A 15,978-nucleotide genomic window follows, 5' to 3' on the forward strand; every position below is an offset into this window, starting at 1 on the left:
ACTAGAAAAAAAAAAAATAATGTGAGCCTACTGATCTTAATTTTGCAGATATTAGGAATCCAGAGCCCCAAAGCAATGAAGGATGCTTCTCTTATGATGAAGACCCAGGAAATGTGACTATGTTAGCAAATTATCTGCATTAGAATACGCTTCATCAGCTACTAAGTCATTTTAATGAAAATTAGTCTGATAAAGTCATAAATACAATGAAAGAAAAAAATCACCACAGCTTGATCAAGTCTTGTTTACATAACCGAAAAGTTTGTAATTTTTTAGAGCATACTAAGTCATTCATCAAAATTATTTTTTGTCCCTCTGTGTTAAAATGACAATTAATGCATTGTGTTAATAAATAAATATGCATAAGTATATATACATAGCTCACTATATAATTTGATCTTGCGCCTTTTGCTATCTAGTGTAGTTTTCTCATATTTATATAGGCTTGGAAAAAAAGTACAAAGTAAAAGTACCGAGCACAAAGTACCAAGCATCTTTTACCCCATTTATGCTAATAACAGCTGATGATGTTCAGTGCTTTGTGGGACCAGGGCCTATGTTTTCCACGAGTCCTGAACTTCATTGTAATTTGTCTCCCAGTATCTAACCAGGGGTGCAATGCCGATCACTCCAGCTCTGGTGTGCTGAGTTCTATTGTTCTCTATGTCCAACAGAAAAGGGGAGAGCTTGTTTGGGGGGTTTTTTTATAGCCTTGTGCTCCTTGGGGCTGCATCTCCTTGCTCTGAGACACAGCCTCAATATGTCTGTTGTGAGGAAGGGCTGGGTACTCAGCCCTGTCACCCTGACCTTCCACAGAGAGTGCTGGGTTATCTCCTGTCCACAAAGGCAAAGCACCACCAGATCAGTCTGCTTTTAGAGAGATAACAGGGAATACCTAGGACATCTTAAATAAGAACAAAATCCTACCATCGCTCTTTAAAACAAAGACCATGAAAACTGGGAAAAAAAAAAAAAAAGTTCAGGATGAAATCTTTATTCTAATGCATTTGATCTCTCAGTTTTGAATTAAAATGGCAAAACCCCTTCAGGCTGTTTAAATACTTCTTTGTATACTCCATTAAATAAAAAGAGTACTAAAATAAAAAATTTTAGTACTAAATGGCATTGATTTAAAACAGTAAGACAACCAGTATTACAAGTCAAATTACTTCTTTCATAAGTAAAGTAGGCAAGGAGGCATGTGCCATAAGGAGTCTTATTTTATGTTTGCTGTGCCCACACCTACCATCCCCATGTCTTCCTTGCTGGGGCAGGACGTGGGCCTTGTGGCAGCCTCACTTGCTTTTTCAGCTCCCTTGAAGGAGGAACTGTGGGCACGATGGCGTACACTCGCTATTGAAATTGTTAAAGGCTACTCTGGTCTCCAGGGAATGGTAGGAGACGGCCGCCTTCATTCTCAGACAACACTCTTGCTTGCAAGGCTTGCTGAACAAAGCAAATGGGATGCTGAAGGTTCTACTGGTCATACAGGAATAGGAAGTCCCAGACATACCAATGAACTAGATTGAAGCTAAATAAGCAGACTTTATTAGTACCACTGCTGCAGACACAGCACTTGAATACAGAATTCCCAAGAGCAGAACGTGCAAAGGAAAATATACTGATTTTTATTTTTTTTCCCTAAACTGAAGTAAGATCATTAATGTGCTGAAGTAAATGGGAATTCAGGAGTAGATCAGAGCTCTTACTTTCCAAAGCCCAATTTCTCGATATTACATTAAAAAAAAAAATAAAAAAAAATCCCATATTTAAGCTGACCATACTCTTTCCTAAAAATACTCAGGATTTTCTGCCTGTTCTTCTCCCAGCTTGCCAGGAACTGCAGTCCTGTGACAACCAGATCTGTTTCCAGTCCAGATGCACTATCATGCTAGAGGTGATACAATCTTGTCAGCCAGGCCAAGGCACTCTGACACTTTTAGGTAACGTTTGACATGAGTAACCATGTAATTTCCTAACTGGAGGAAAATCATGTGCTTCACAGGCAGTTTTCCTCTGTTTTTCAGAACAAAAATATAAATCAGGATTCAAGCAAGTTTCAGGCTTGGGGCCTGTTCCCAGTCAAGCCAAGGGGGAAGCTGTGCTGGAGGTTTTGATGGGAGTTGCTGTGGTAATTAAAATGTTTAAGATACATGCTTAAAAATAATTACTTTTATATTGAATAATGCCAGCATGCTAACTTTTGCAGAAAATGGGTAGTTGTGCATGTGAAGAATTGAACACATTCAGTGACAGCCACCACAGTTGTGGCAAAGGGGTCCCCAGCTAATGCAGCTCATGACTTCTTTGCCAAGGAGGTTAATGATGTCCCATGGTCAGTAGACGAGCCATATGGGAGGAAAGGCAAAAGGCAAAGCCAAAGCAGGTCACCGTGTGTGCTCGAACCAGCTCCAGGGTTGGCATTGTAACTGGAGGGACAGCACAAAGCTTCCAAGCAGGTAACATTTCCTCAATGCTCAGTGCATCTCAAAGGTTAAGATTAAAGAGAAGGTTTTCTGCCTAAATTAGGAAAGCAAAGAAACTTCTGACATTCCCTGTTTCATGTGTATGTCTGTGTCCTGGAAGACCTCTACCAAATAAAGACTTAATGTAAACAATTGGACAAAAATAAACCGTCTGTCTGAGGTAGAAGGAGCACATTGTAAGCGGGAGTGATTTTGGAATGAGTGTGTAGAGAGACAAGAGGTTTTATTGCTGGTGGTGTGACAGGAGAAAGGCATGAAGCAGGGTATGATGAGACCTGCTGGGTAGAAGTGCAATGATGGGATGTCGCAGGGAGATACTGAAGATGCATGCTCTCCATACTCGTTTTACTTGTGCTTCAAGGGCTCTGTCTGCACTGAAGTATAAAGTCATATTTTTTTTCCTTAGAGCTTTTTCCTTTCCATCATTCTTCCCTTTTCGTTTTCGCAATCTGTCAAGCCTTGTCTGCACTTTGAGTGGCCACAAGAAGGAAGGGAACATCTCAAGGGAGAGCTGCAGAGCATGTAGGTGGTGAGAGAAAGGGCAGAGCAAAAAAAAATCAAGAAACAGGCATAAAGAAAGAACAGAGGGAATTAAAAAACAAAAGCTATGGACATTGGAGTGATATGGAGGACACAACAATCATTTTAGCGCTGCTTATTCAGCGTGGTCCAAGTCAACTCAGGGATGAAAGTTTGAAACCAATGCAATGGCAGAAACACTATTTTAAGGTTTGTTTGTTTTCAGATCAGTTGTCAAATAGACGATTTGGCAGATCAGGCCTTTGCCTAGCCCCAGGAGGGTATCTCTGGCTTCTACATCTATCAGATTGTAAAGTTATCCAAGAGTAAAAGGGACCAGGGCAGAGGCCCAAAAAGGAAATGCTTCCCTTCTTTTCCCCAGTAGTGTTTCCAAATCCTCATCTGAGAGAAACAGCTTGGCTTTGACATATGAGAAAGAAATGACCCTAGAAGAGAGGGGCCACCTGTGCCCATTCCAGGAGGATTTTGACTCTTATGCAACGTTTTGTAAGGAAAGAAAGGCTTTTCAAAGCACAAACACATCATTCACCCTGGTGTTACAACAGCCATGTCTGAAAGTGACACAAAGGCCTGATCTGCTTGTGATACAAGGGTGTATTTGAGATATGTGAGGAACAAGTGAAAATATGAGTGCTGCTGCTCTGGAAGATTGTGCTGGTTACTGCAGTTGGGGAGTGCTCTCAGCTGTGAATTAGGGCAGAGAATGTATCTCCTGTTGCATTAATGTAAAGGGCTGTTCTTGGAAGACAGAAGGTGTAATTAGGCTTACTCAATCACATTTCCACCAGGGAAGTCTGTTTCATCACTGACACATGATGCTTGAAAAGCCCGGCCTTGTTTTGCCTGGCACGACATGCCTTCAGGAAACCCACACCTACAGTTTAATGATCATCATGAGAAAGATTTGCAATTGCAATTATGGGACAGACAGTGCTACCCCCTCAGCTCTTTCTTCACAGCTGATGAAAATGTGAAGACTGAAGCATTTCAGCCTTGATTGAATAAAGTGCCTGAGCACAGGCTCAAATTTTGGTGATGTGATTTAAGTCATGTGCTTACACCATGCTGAATTGAGCTTTCCTTTCAGAGGAGTTAGTGGTTTGTATACCATACAAAGCCTTTGTATTCAGAGGCTCCACCCTGATCCCATCCTCAGGTACACATACCAGCTTGCTTAAGTAGCTGAGAAGATGCAAGAAACCCCTGTAAAACTAGTTGGCTGGGATTGGGAAGCACTCCATTGCCTGGGGCTCATTCCCTTTTGTTGGGCTCACAAATTCTGTACTGTTAACTGTGCCAAAACAGCATTAGTAGATGCACATGGAGACTATCACAGGTGACAGGAACAGAAAATGCATGTTTACAGGTCCTGGTCAGCATCCTCCTGTTTTGCCTCCTTTGTCACAGTGCAGTCATTAAACTGATGGTCGTAATCCATAGGAGACAAGGACTCCAGTGACTTGTCTGCCACATGAGGGATGAACCCCACTGCCTCATCGTTCTGACATGGTGCTGCATTTAGCTCTCGGGGTAACCAGTTGCTGTCTCCACAGCTCTCCTGGAGATCCCCTTTACGCACAGATCATTGCTGGTGTATGGAGGCAGGAAAGCGCAAGTGCCATGACCTCCCTCATCAACACTCTGCAGGGGTATGACTGCTGGTAGACCCTTTAGCACCAGCTTCAGGAATTAATTCATCTGCACGGTCCCTGGCACCACAGCAAGGCATGGCAGGAGCAAGTAGGGCAGCTGTGCACACAAGGGATGATGCCACAGAGGTTCTGTGTGGGTGACGGACCTCTGCACCCTGTCTGCAGGGTCCATGGGCTGCTGCTGGCCTGGAACAGTGGTGACCTGCCAGCCACTGACAGCTTTAAGACCATTTTTGTGCTCTGTCCCTTTTCAGTTCTGCTCCTCCCCTATTAATTCTAGTATGTAATTTATTTGTAAAGGAGGGGGCAGCCTGACACCCCTCTAGTGCCTGTTTCAGGGCTCTGTCCCTGGAGTCACCTGGCAGCTCTGAAGAATGGCCCTTGATTTCTACCTGGTGTGAAAAGATAGCTCTGGTTTTGGTCTGCAGCTGTCACAATGCCTCCAAAACTTTCCCATGAAAGAGATACCATCCATCTAGTTATTTCACTAACCTATTCACCTGCTTTTTTTTTCTTCTGACCAATATGGTTTCTACACAGTCAGCTGTATTCTAGTCTCTTACTGATTCTTCCTTCCCCCATCCCTGTCCCCAAAAAAGCAACAACTAAGCCTTTCTTCACCCGGGAGAGTAGTAAGTTTAATTGTGGCAAGACGTGTGTATGTGTATAAATACTATGCAAATTATATATTATACAGTCATCAGGACTATTGTTACTTTCAGCCTGACAAGGAGGCCCTGTCTGGCTCTGTGACTGACACCCTGTTATCTCCTTCCATCAATCCATATTTGGAGGACTATTAAGGAAATAGCTTTGCTGAGAATATATCTCAGATCACAATCCAGTTTCTTTGTACTACAGTGGAACAGTCCACATGACAACGTAGGCGGAGAAAACTCAGTCTTTTGTGGATATTAAGCATGCCTTGAGTCATGCGTGTAAACTCTGCTCCTAAATGAGAATGCATATTCCCGTCAGTGGGAATGTGGGTGCATGTAAACCACAACAAGGTATTAAAAGATTAGGCCAGGAACTGGAAGAAAAAATATAGGACAGTGAGGCAGAGAAACAGGACGGATGAAGCAGAGCTGCCAGCCTTCTCACTTTTTAACCTAAGTGCCTTGTGAGCAGTTAAAGTGCAGTTAAGTGCTTCCTTGCTAGGGCTATGTCCTGTGATTTTTCTGAGACTCTGTTGGCTAGGTGGCTGGTGGTAACCTCAGCATTTCTGTGCTACCCTGGCTCTCCTCTGCACAGCCAGCCCAGCCCCACTCCATCCCACCCTGGGTGCACAAGCAGACTGCCCACCTGGGCCATGCGCTGGGGCCCGTCCTGCAGCTGGCTACGCTGTGGCCAGCAGCAGCTATTGCGTGGCCAAGAGCCACACAGAAATGCTGGTGTGCTGCTCATAAGGCAAGAAAAATCGTGTGTCCTTGACACCAAAAGATAGAGGGAAAGCATGACAAAGAAGAAAAAGTACAGTTCTAGAAAACGTGTTCAGCAGGAAACAGAGGCAGCAATAGTCCCTGGAGCATCTAAATTCTGAAGAAAATATTTTTTATTAACAAAAGACTGAGACTTCAAGTGCTGGAGGTCCCTGTTAAGGGAAGGGAGAATGCAGTGGCGTCTTTAAATTATCCACCTCAGATGAAGAAGGAATCTGATGTTTTCATGCAGGAAGAAGTGGAATTCCTAAAAAATGCAGAACTTCAGTTTCTTTCTCTCCAGCTGCACTTTGGTTGCTTGTTGTTCACAACCTAACCTCACTGTACCTAACTTATTTTGCATTATCTCAACTCTGCAGAGCAAATGCTGTTATCAAACCAACTTATGAATAGAAGAGGACAATCAATACTGTTTCTGGAAGCAAGAGATGCCACAGCCAATATAGATCTTCACGCTGAAACTTTGACAAGATGTAGCACCACATCACTATGGGAGCTAGAAATCCTGAACCTGGAGTCCTCAAGATCAGCCTTTCTTCATGTGCAGGGGCTGAATTGCTCCCTGGTTTACTGATACTTATTTCCATGACTTGGTGATGACTTACGACAGCTGAGCATCTTGTCCCATTTCTGTCACAGGTACAAAGGAGAAAGCTAGAAAAGGCGGAAACGTAAGAAAAGCCAAGCCACTTATTTTTACTGTAATAGAATCAAACTCTCTTCTTATTGTGTTAGTGGGGCTGAAGTAGTAGGTGAATTCCTTTCATTTTTAATATTTATATTAATATGCTAATTAAGCATCTCACAGATTTGAAGTTATCCTCCAAGTGCTCCCATTTTGCAGAGGAGGAATTTTGATGAGGAAGTCTGAGACAGAGTAAACAGAGGCCTCATGAGTTTTACCCTCGGAATCATCGGTTTGTACTGTTACTACATTTATCCTTTTGCATAAAATATAATGGCGGGTTTTTTTATATATTTTAGGATTCTATATCTACTCCAGTCATATACACTTGGTAGAAGAGAGAGACAGTTCAGTGTTTTCATTCAGTGACCTTCTGGCTTTATGCGGTAAACCTACTGCATGAGTTTGTTTTGCACTTGTTTTCAAGTTGAATCACCTTGAAAAGTGCAAATTATCTCTGAGTCTATATTTTGTCTTTGAAAAGAGACTAGTATTAGAAGCAGTTTAAAATAACAGAAAAACTTTATTCATGGGAAAATGTTTGGCTACTTGAGATTCTTAATTTTAAAAATTCAACATTTGGGAAAAATCCTAGAGAAGAAAGAAGTATTTTCCTTCTGAAATGATGTTTTGATGCACTGTGCTCTGGTTCATCTCTGTCAGCCAGGCTCCCAAATCGGATGGCAAGAGAAAAGAGGATTGTATTACAAAGTCCTATTCCATGGTACATTGTGGAAGGTTCAATCCAATAAAGGAGAAATGAGACATGGGAAAACTGGACTACAGTTTCCCTGCAGAACCACAACGTGGTATCCACAATGAAATTTTGATTTTAAAATACTGAATTAATCCATGGAGTTTTACACCACTTTCAAACAGTTCAGATGGAAATTCCTTTTTTAAATCCCAGCATCATACAGCAATACACAGCTCTTCAAGTCATGTCACTACAAAACTCTTTCTGTTTATTGCTTATTATCTAATTACATCTATACAGAGTAATTACATTTGCAAATATGCCGTTGGATAACTTGTATAGGTGTTGCCCTGAGGAGTCACAGACCTATCCTGGCTGAGTCCAAAGAGTGTTCAGAAAAGGCTGTCAACAATTCCTATGTTGTCTAACTTGATTTTTTGAAGTACAACAGCTTTCATACTTTTAAATAGTTTTCCAATACAAGGCACCCTTAGCACTGTAGCTATTTCTCTTGTGTGTAGTGACAGAGTGCAGAAAGATAGGTGGACCACCAAACTGGGGCTGAAAAATCATGAATGTTCAGTGAATCCAACCAAAGAAACTAAGGTTTCACAGTAACAAACATCAAGGGTCTTACTTAACCACGTATTCCTGCAGTGCAGAGAGCAAATAAAGAATAATGGCTAACTTCTGTGATGGGTTAGAAATGCATGTATATATGTGAAACAGAATAAAAATAAAAAGAGGTGTAAGAGAAAGAAGACAGGCAGACTAGTGCAATCAGGAGTAAAGATTATTTCAGGGCAGTCTTTCTTACTACGGCACGCACTTCACATAACATAGTCTGACCAGCAACTCTGTTTCAAGAAGGATTTGGACATCTGTTGGTTGGAACCTCCAGAAACAACACAGGTTGAGGGACAGAGCACCACGGCACCAGACCCTTCTTTCTTTATCGGTAATACACAATTTCTTAGCCAATATGAGGCAACTGGATAAAACCAGACCATCTTATCTCAACCTAAACAAAGTAAAAGCTAAGTTTACTGACTACTTGGCACTCAAAGTTTTCCTTCCAACCTTTTATCATGGAAAGGTCTGACTCACCACTGTCACAAGCCTCATATTTTCTAATCCTGTAACTTCTGCTTTGCACAGCTAAATGTAAAATGATCTAAACTGTCTATACCGGTTAATCATATATGCCAAGTTATTACTTTAATTCTCATCCTATTCTCTCCCCAATGGGTTCCTGTATTGTCTTACACATATAAAATGAAAATGTAGCATGAAAATACTGCTTCCTGTATTGTCTTAACACTGCATAGCACTGGTGGCCCTAATGCTTGGTAGCTGGTGGGGCTGTCAGCAGGCAGGTGACGTGTATTTTCTCTTCTGATGTGTGATGATTCTTGGTTTGGTGCTAGCGTTTGTGCCATCAGTGATCGGCCCAAGAGAGAAATAAGACACAGAATGATTTTAGTAAGGGTAGATTTCTACTGGGGACAAACCCCACCATTGCAAGGTAAGAACTACTACCTGCTACACATTAAGACTAAAGGGTAGGTCTACAGAGAAGTTGAAGAGCCTCTGAAACCCAAGGATAGAGGAGACCTCACATTCAGTGTAGCTGAAGATAGCAGCTGTGTCAATAAGCAATGTTTTGTGAGGGTCTCACTGTGATTTTTCATTAAGAGGGAGACAGGGAACGAAATGTTGGTGAGGCTCTGCAGGAGACTGACTGCTACCAACCAAAGTCTCAGACAAAGCATGACCAAAAGTGGACCAGAGTACAGAAAGCTGTGAGGCTGGTTTTTGAAGAAAGAGACAGCTGCTCTGCACTTTATTAAGGCCCAGGTGCCCCCTCTGCATGACACGGTGGGAGGCAGGCAGAGAGTGGGAACACATTTCCACTTGCAAAGGATATTTCTTCTAAACCAATAGATACAGAAATATGTTACGGAAATTCTTTGAGAGGTGAACACCTGTTGGTTTTAGTAAAGATACATATACTCTTCTTCTTGCCCAGGAATACCTTTTCCATTTATTTTTATAACTTAAAAAATATATATTTTTTCTATTCCCCCCCAAAAACAACAGAGGAAGATGGGCAACAGGAAACCTTATTATTTTATATTTGTTTCTCCCAAGGTCAGAGCATCACTAAGAGCTCGTCGCTTCCTGGTACTCTCCCTCTGCTCCCCACCCCTCTCTGATTTGGGTATCTCCCTGCAATTTCCGTCTGGCTACTTCCTCACCAGCACCATGACAGGACACAGGGGTACCAGCTCAGATCCAGAAAATCATGTGTGCTGCACCCAGGCAGGTAAACGCAGCCACCTGGTATGGTATGGATGCATCTGTACAGCTTCTGTACCTGAACTGGCCGATTTCCTCTCTGTTTGTGGGGCTGCATGAGTGCAGGCAGTCTGCGGTTGTCCTCCCCTCCAGGATGGCTCACACCTCCCTCTGCCCCTCCAGCCACACGGCGTGGCCGCTGAGGGCCTTGGCACACCACCCGAGCTGTGAAAGGAAAAGGAAGAGCCAACTCAAGTCAGGAGCAGGAACATCTCCACATCCTCCCACACTCACACAACAGTCAGTCCATGAAGTTACATGTGAAAAATTCCTCTAACCTGCCGCATGTCTGGGCAATGCAGTAACAGCGCAGACACCTCACTTTGCTTCACAGAATCACACAGAATCACAGAATCACAGAATCGACTGGGTTGGAAGAGACCTCAGAGATCATCGAGTCCAACCCTTGGTCCAACTCTAGTCCGTTTACTAGATCAGGGCACTAAGTGCCATGTCCAATCTCAGTTTAAAAACCTCTAGGGACGGCGAGTCCACTACCTCCCTGGGCAGGCCATTCCAATGCCTGATCACTCTCTCTGTAAAGAATTTCTTTCTAATATCCAGCCTAAATTTCCCCTGGTAGAGTTTAAGCCCATGCCCCCTTGTCCTATTGCTAACTGCCTGGGAGAAGAGACCAATCCCCACCTGGCTATAACTTCCCTTCAGGTAGTTATAGAGAGTGATGAGGTCACCTCTAAGCCTCCTCTTCTCTAGACTAAACAACCCCAGCTCCCTCAGCCTCTCCTCATAGGTCTTATGTTCAAGTCCCTTCACCAGTCGTGTTGCTCTTCTCTGGACCCGCTCCAGCACTTCAATGTCTTTCCTGAACTGAGGGGCCCAGAACTGAACACAATACTCCAGGTGTGGCCTCACCAATGCAGAGTACAGGGGAAGGATCACTTCCCTTGTCCTGCTGACCACGCTGTTTTTGATACAGGACAGGATACCGTTGGCCTTCTTGGCCACCTGGGCACACTGTTGGCTCATGTTGAGCTTCCTGTCAATTAGTACCCCCAGGTCCCTTTCTGTCTGACTGCTCTCCAGCCACTCTGTGCCCAGCCAAAGATTTCCAAAGATTTCCAGAGCCCTGCACACCGTTTTTGGGCCCATCTACCCCCCAGCTTTCTATCCACTATTAACTACTCTCTTCTCATCAGCCATTTCAGAGAAGAACCTAAAATGCATTAATCATCCACAACCAGCTCTGACAAAGAGTAGAAAAGTAACCTGAAAAAACTTTACCAAACTATTTTAGTGGCCTTTGTGGTCTCAACAGTAACCATGAACTGCCCATCTCTCACTAGCTGCCTTATTCTTGCCTCAGATAAGGTTCTTCACAGGGTCTCAGAGCACACTTAGTTTTCAGCCCCCCTGCTACAGGCCCTAAATCCACTTTCACAAACAGGCAGCAGGTCTTATCCACCCAGAAAAAATATGCTCAATTCACCCCTATCAACTTTAGTTGCCAAAATATCTCAGTAGGGCTTCAGGATTAAGCAGTAATCCTTGTTTTTGGAGTCTCCTATTCCATACCATTCTCATAAAAACACAATCCTATGGTTACCATTAACCGGATTATAACAACCGAGCAGCCACCAAGGAGTCTTCAACCTAACCCTGATTCTTAACTTGTACCATAACCTCACATTTAACTATGAAGAGAGGATCCCTGCTGGCCTCAAAACTAGCTGGTGACATCTCCTTTCACCTTGCTTTGCAGAACCCAGCAATAAATCCAGGTCTCATGCCTGTTGCCTATAAAACACAACCCCCCAGCTACCACCTTTTCAGGGAACTGGGCATATGCTAGGTTGATGGCTAATACGAGTGGGATAAAAGATGTCTAGCAAGGTCTGTAGTGTGTTTTGGATTAGGGTTACCTTAACTCTAAGGTTTACCCTAAGCTTAACTGCTACTTGAACAATATTCCAGTATCACCTGTTGAGGAGCAACCATAAGTTATTCTGGCTCTTCTAGTATCTGTTAGTCTTGATGGATCTTAAGAAAGTTAGGTCCTGTGTATTTGTCCCCAGTGTTCCCAAGAGTCCTCTGTTTGCTCTCCATGGCACCACAGAGCGCTCTGGGCTTTGGTCATCTTACAACCCCTCTGTTTTTCAGTGTGCCCCTCAGCCCTCCGTCAGTTTTTTAGGCCCAGCTTCTCCATCCACACGCCTCAACCTAAACCCAACTCCTAACCTTTGTTTGAGCTGAATAATTATGGAATTATTTTCAGCTGGAAAATGGTAATGACTGAATGACCAGCAAGAAAAATTGCACTGCCTGAAACTGCTGCCAATGCTCGTGCCTTAGGGGTTTTTGTCACGGCTCGTGTAAAAGTATAATTAGGAGATCTGACTCTCAGGTGCACAAAGACTCTTTATATACTGGCACCTGTATCAACCACATACATCCCTCTAATTTGGTTTATAAATCCTAAGTTGTTGAGTTTTGTTTAATGAATGGATTGTGAGGTCTTTTCAGGTTCCCTTCTGCTTCTGGGAACTGGAGATATAAGAACATGTTGTTATTCAAAGGCTCAAAGCAAAATGATAAAAAGGTAACACTGCTAGCTTCATATCTGCAAGATACTTGAAAGTGTTAGAACATTCAATTTACACCAACTGCAAGGCTGCTCTTGCAGTGGATATACATTGACAAGGCTGTCCCACCAGGTTAGTGTATGACAGAAAGTTTTTAGGATAAAACTTAATTTGTGTCACATCTTGCTGCATTTTCAGTTTAGATTGAAATTAACAGAGTATCTATACTCTATGTCATGTCTTTACTGTCTATACTATTTTCTAGTCCAAGATCTATTGGGGTTCCATGCTTTGTTATCATAGTCCCCTTGTTCAATCTGTGAATAGTTAAACTGATTCAGAAACAGCCACTCCATCTCTTGGCAGCATCTGATGTAAACACTACAAGGGTCAGCGAGCATGGGGTCCCCCTGTGCTATTCATCTTTCCTGTTATTCCTGAAGTCACCAAAGACAAGCTGTGTCCATGACCTATTCCCCTCAAGACCACATTTAACGCTGCTGCCCAGGCCATGTAGATGACGACTGATGGTGGCCCAGGGAGCAGCCATGAAGGAAACGCTGTGTACATGTGAGAGAGACGTCACAAGCCACCCGCACCATGGAGACACAGAGGCCAGGGCATCCCCAGTTTTGGGTTATGCTTGCACAGCAGACTGAGTAGGCTACCGACCCAGGTACCTAGTCAATCTTGAAATGTTAACATGTTCCTAGAATGACCCTTGTCATTACTCATATGCACACCTGATTTTATGGGAAAAGAAGAGGTTTTTTTGTTTTTCCAAGGTAGCTTGTAATTTGTGGTCCCATAGCTGTTGAACCTAAGGTGAATTACAGCTTAAGCAAACGAAAAGCAATTAGAAGTTGTTTTTATTTCACTCTGTTTCTTTCCTAACTTTATTCTGACCCTCCCTTTGGGGTCATTTATTTCTCACATTGGTTAGTAGTTTCTCCCATTTGGGGATTTGATAGTTCTAGTGAAACATCTAAAGGAGAAGACCAAGAAAACGGTCTCCTTTTTTGGCTAAGAATGTTTGTTCTGCTAATATCTGAATATAAAAACAACCTAATACTTAGGGCAAAAGCAGGGGACATCCTCATGGGACTTTGAAAAGAGTCTATCTGCTCCTAGGCCTGTTTGAACTTTTCAGGGGAGACTGTTTAAATCTCAAGAACAGATTTTTACTTCATGTGTGTAAGGTTTTTTTGGTAGAAAAATCTCAATATATAGTTTTTACCAAGAGGAATGGATGTATGAGACTAACACAATGATGGGGCTATCTTCTTTGCTCTGTGGTTTCCCTCCTTCCTTCCTTCCTTCTTTCCTTCCCTCCTTCCCTCCTTCCCTCCCTCCCTCCCTCCCTCCCTTCCTTTCTCCCTATCTCTTTCCTTCTATTTCTTTTTCTCACCTTCTATCTTTTTTCTCTTTCTTTCTCTTTCTCCCTGTTTTTCTTGCTTTCTTTTCTCATATTAAAAAATAAAAGACAAATTTACGAATCGACTTCTATTTTTTTAGATGCCATTTGGTGGTACAGTTCTAAATTGAGATTTTTCCTTCAGATCTTATCAGCCCCAAATAGATTCCCTACTCACTTCACATTTGTTTGTTTAAACTATGTCTCTTGGTATTGTAGCAGCTCAGGACTTTCCATATATTGCCATTCAGTTCCCACAAGAGTTAACTCCCCGGCTCTCAGCTAGATGACTTGCCAGTTACTGAGTGATGCCATTTGAAGCACAGCCTCAGTGGATGAGCCTGGGGCCCTTTGCTTGGCATGCCTCAGACATCTGGAGCAATGGGAGAACTGCACACTTCTTTTTGAGGGAGTCATGGCACTGTTTGCTCCCCATCTTACCGAAGGCAAATGGTTGGAAAGGTAACCTGCAGCTTCTTCAAGAAGTTCTTCAACAACTTGGGGAAATCTGAACAGGCCATGGATGTATCTGGAAGCGGAGGATTTTTTCCATTCTCATCTCTGAATGCTCTCACTTGGGAATGACCTTGGTAAGTCCAGAACGTTTTCCTCTGTTTTACTCTCCAGAGAGAAATGCTCCATTTATACAGAGATACGAATCAAGAACTTTTTTGAGTCTTTTCATACTTTGAGTCTTTCTTTCGTACTTGAGTCTTTTAATTTTTTTTTTCTTTCCTATTTGTTTTAACTCTTGAAGCAGATAGCTTCTCCTTTTCTCCTGTGAAGCTTTACTACACTATCCAGCAGCACAGTGTTTGAGCACCTTCCCTCTGCACTTTTTGCAGAACACCGCTTTTGGGAAGCTTGCCACTCACTCTGGTCACTGCATTCATTTGATGCATTCACACTCTTCTCTACCACTTTTTCAGCTATGTTGTTTGTTCCCTCTGACCATGTCTCTGATGGTGGCGTGGTCAACATGCAGGTGGGATCATCATTAGCATTTTTGTGCAGGTTTAAATGCCAGCAAGCCCTGAGGCTTCCCAGGTTGTTTACTGAATGCTCTTTTTCAGACTGTGATATCCTGTCTTAAGAGGTTGTTGTGAACCCCAGATACACAGGGTTCATGAGAGAAAATTTATGACTGGGGTCAATGGCTCTGTTTAAATAATCATTGCAAAAGTTGCCCCAGTAAAATTTATTTGATTTTCTTAGCTGCTTGAGGATATGGGTGAATTCTCATTATGGCATGTTAATGGACAGGGCTGCTTATGTGGATGAACCAAGTCAGCTGGGCAAGCTTATTGCCACCAGTCAGTCCCTGATAACATCAGTAAATCAGCAAAGGTCCTGAATGCGACTCTGCATCATCACAGGGGCAGCTGGGAAGTTAACAGGGAGGAGAGCATGAAGTATTTGTCTGAAAGTCAGCTGAAGCCAATGCTGCTAATTCTCTGTTATGATATAAAAAGAGACATAGAAAAGGATAACTCGTTCTATAACTTGGCAAAATAACAGTTAAAACCACTATAACAATGGCAAGAAACCCAAACAACTAGTTGTCCTTGTGATGGGTTGGATTTGTAATGTTTGCAGGATATTTGCAGTTGTGCTAAGTGTTCTGAGTGTGTAAACATGGTTAAATTATATTATGCTATGATAAATGACTTTTAAAACTGGTTAAAATGACTGTCTCAAAATAGTAGCATTTCACCTTTCTTCCGCCTCTGTACTTGGAGAGAATAAAATGCTGGGTAACTACATATCATTTTCACTGACTTAAAGACTTTCCTTGAAAAGTGACACTGGTATCAATTTTTTTTTTTTTTTAAGTAAAAATTTATTAGTAAAATTAACTTGAAATACATACATTTAATTTAAATTTGATGTCATTAGCTTCAACGGGAGCTGAATAGATTTGTCTGAGAACAATCTAGGGCTCTAACAAGAGCCACCAATGCTATCTGTGACCAGTAGATCATTAAACTTTTCAATGTGATGGAGGCTTTACTTGTCCAAGAGCTCCTTGAGGGCATCTCTTTAGCTGTGGTTTAGCAGTCATATGCTGAACCCCATAGAAATGAAAGCTCAGGATTCTTGTAGCATGATGAGCTTGGTGATCTTGAACATTGCCAAGAGTAGTTCTAACTGGGTTTCAGCTAGT

The sequence above is a fragment of the Columba livia genome, chromosome 3, assembly GCF_036013475.1.
Source record: "Columba livia isolate bColLiv1 breed racing homer chromosome 3, bColLiv1.pat.W.v2, whole genome shotgun sequence".
Taxonomy (NCBI): domain Eukaryota; kingdom Metazoa; phylum Chordata; class Aves; order Columbiformes; family Columbidae; genus Columba; species Columba livia.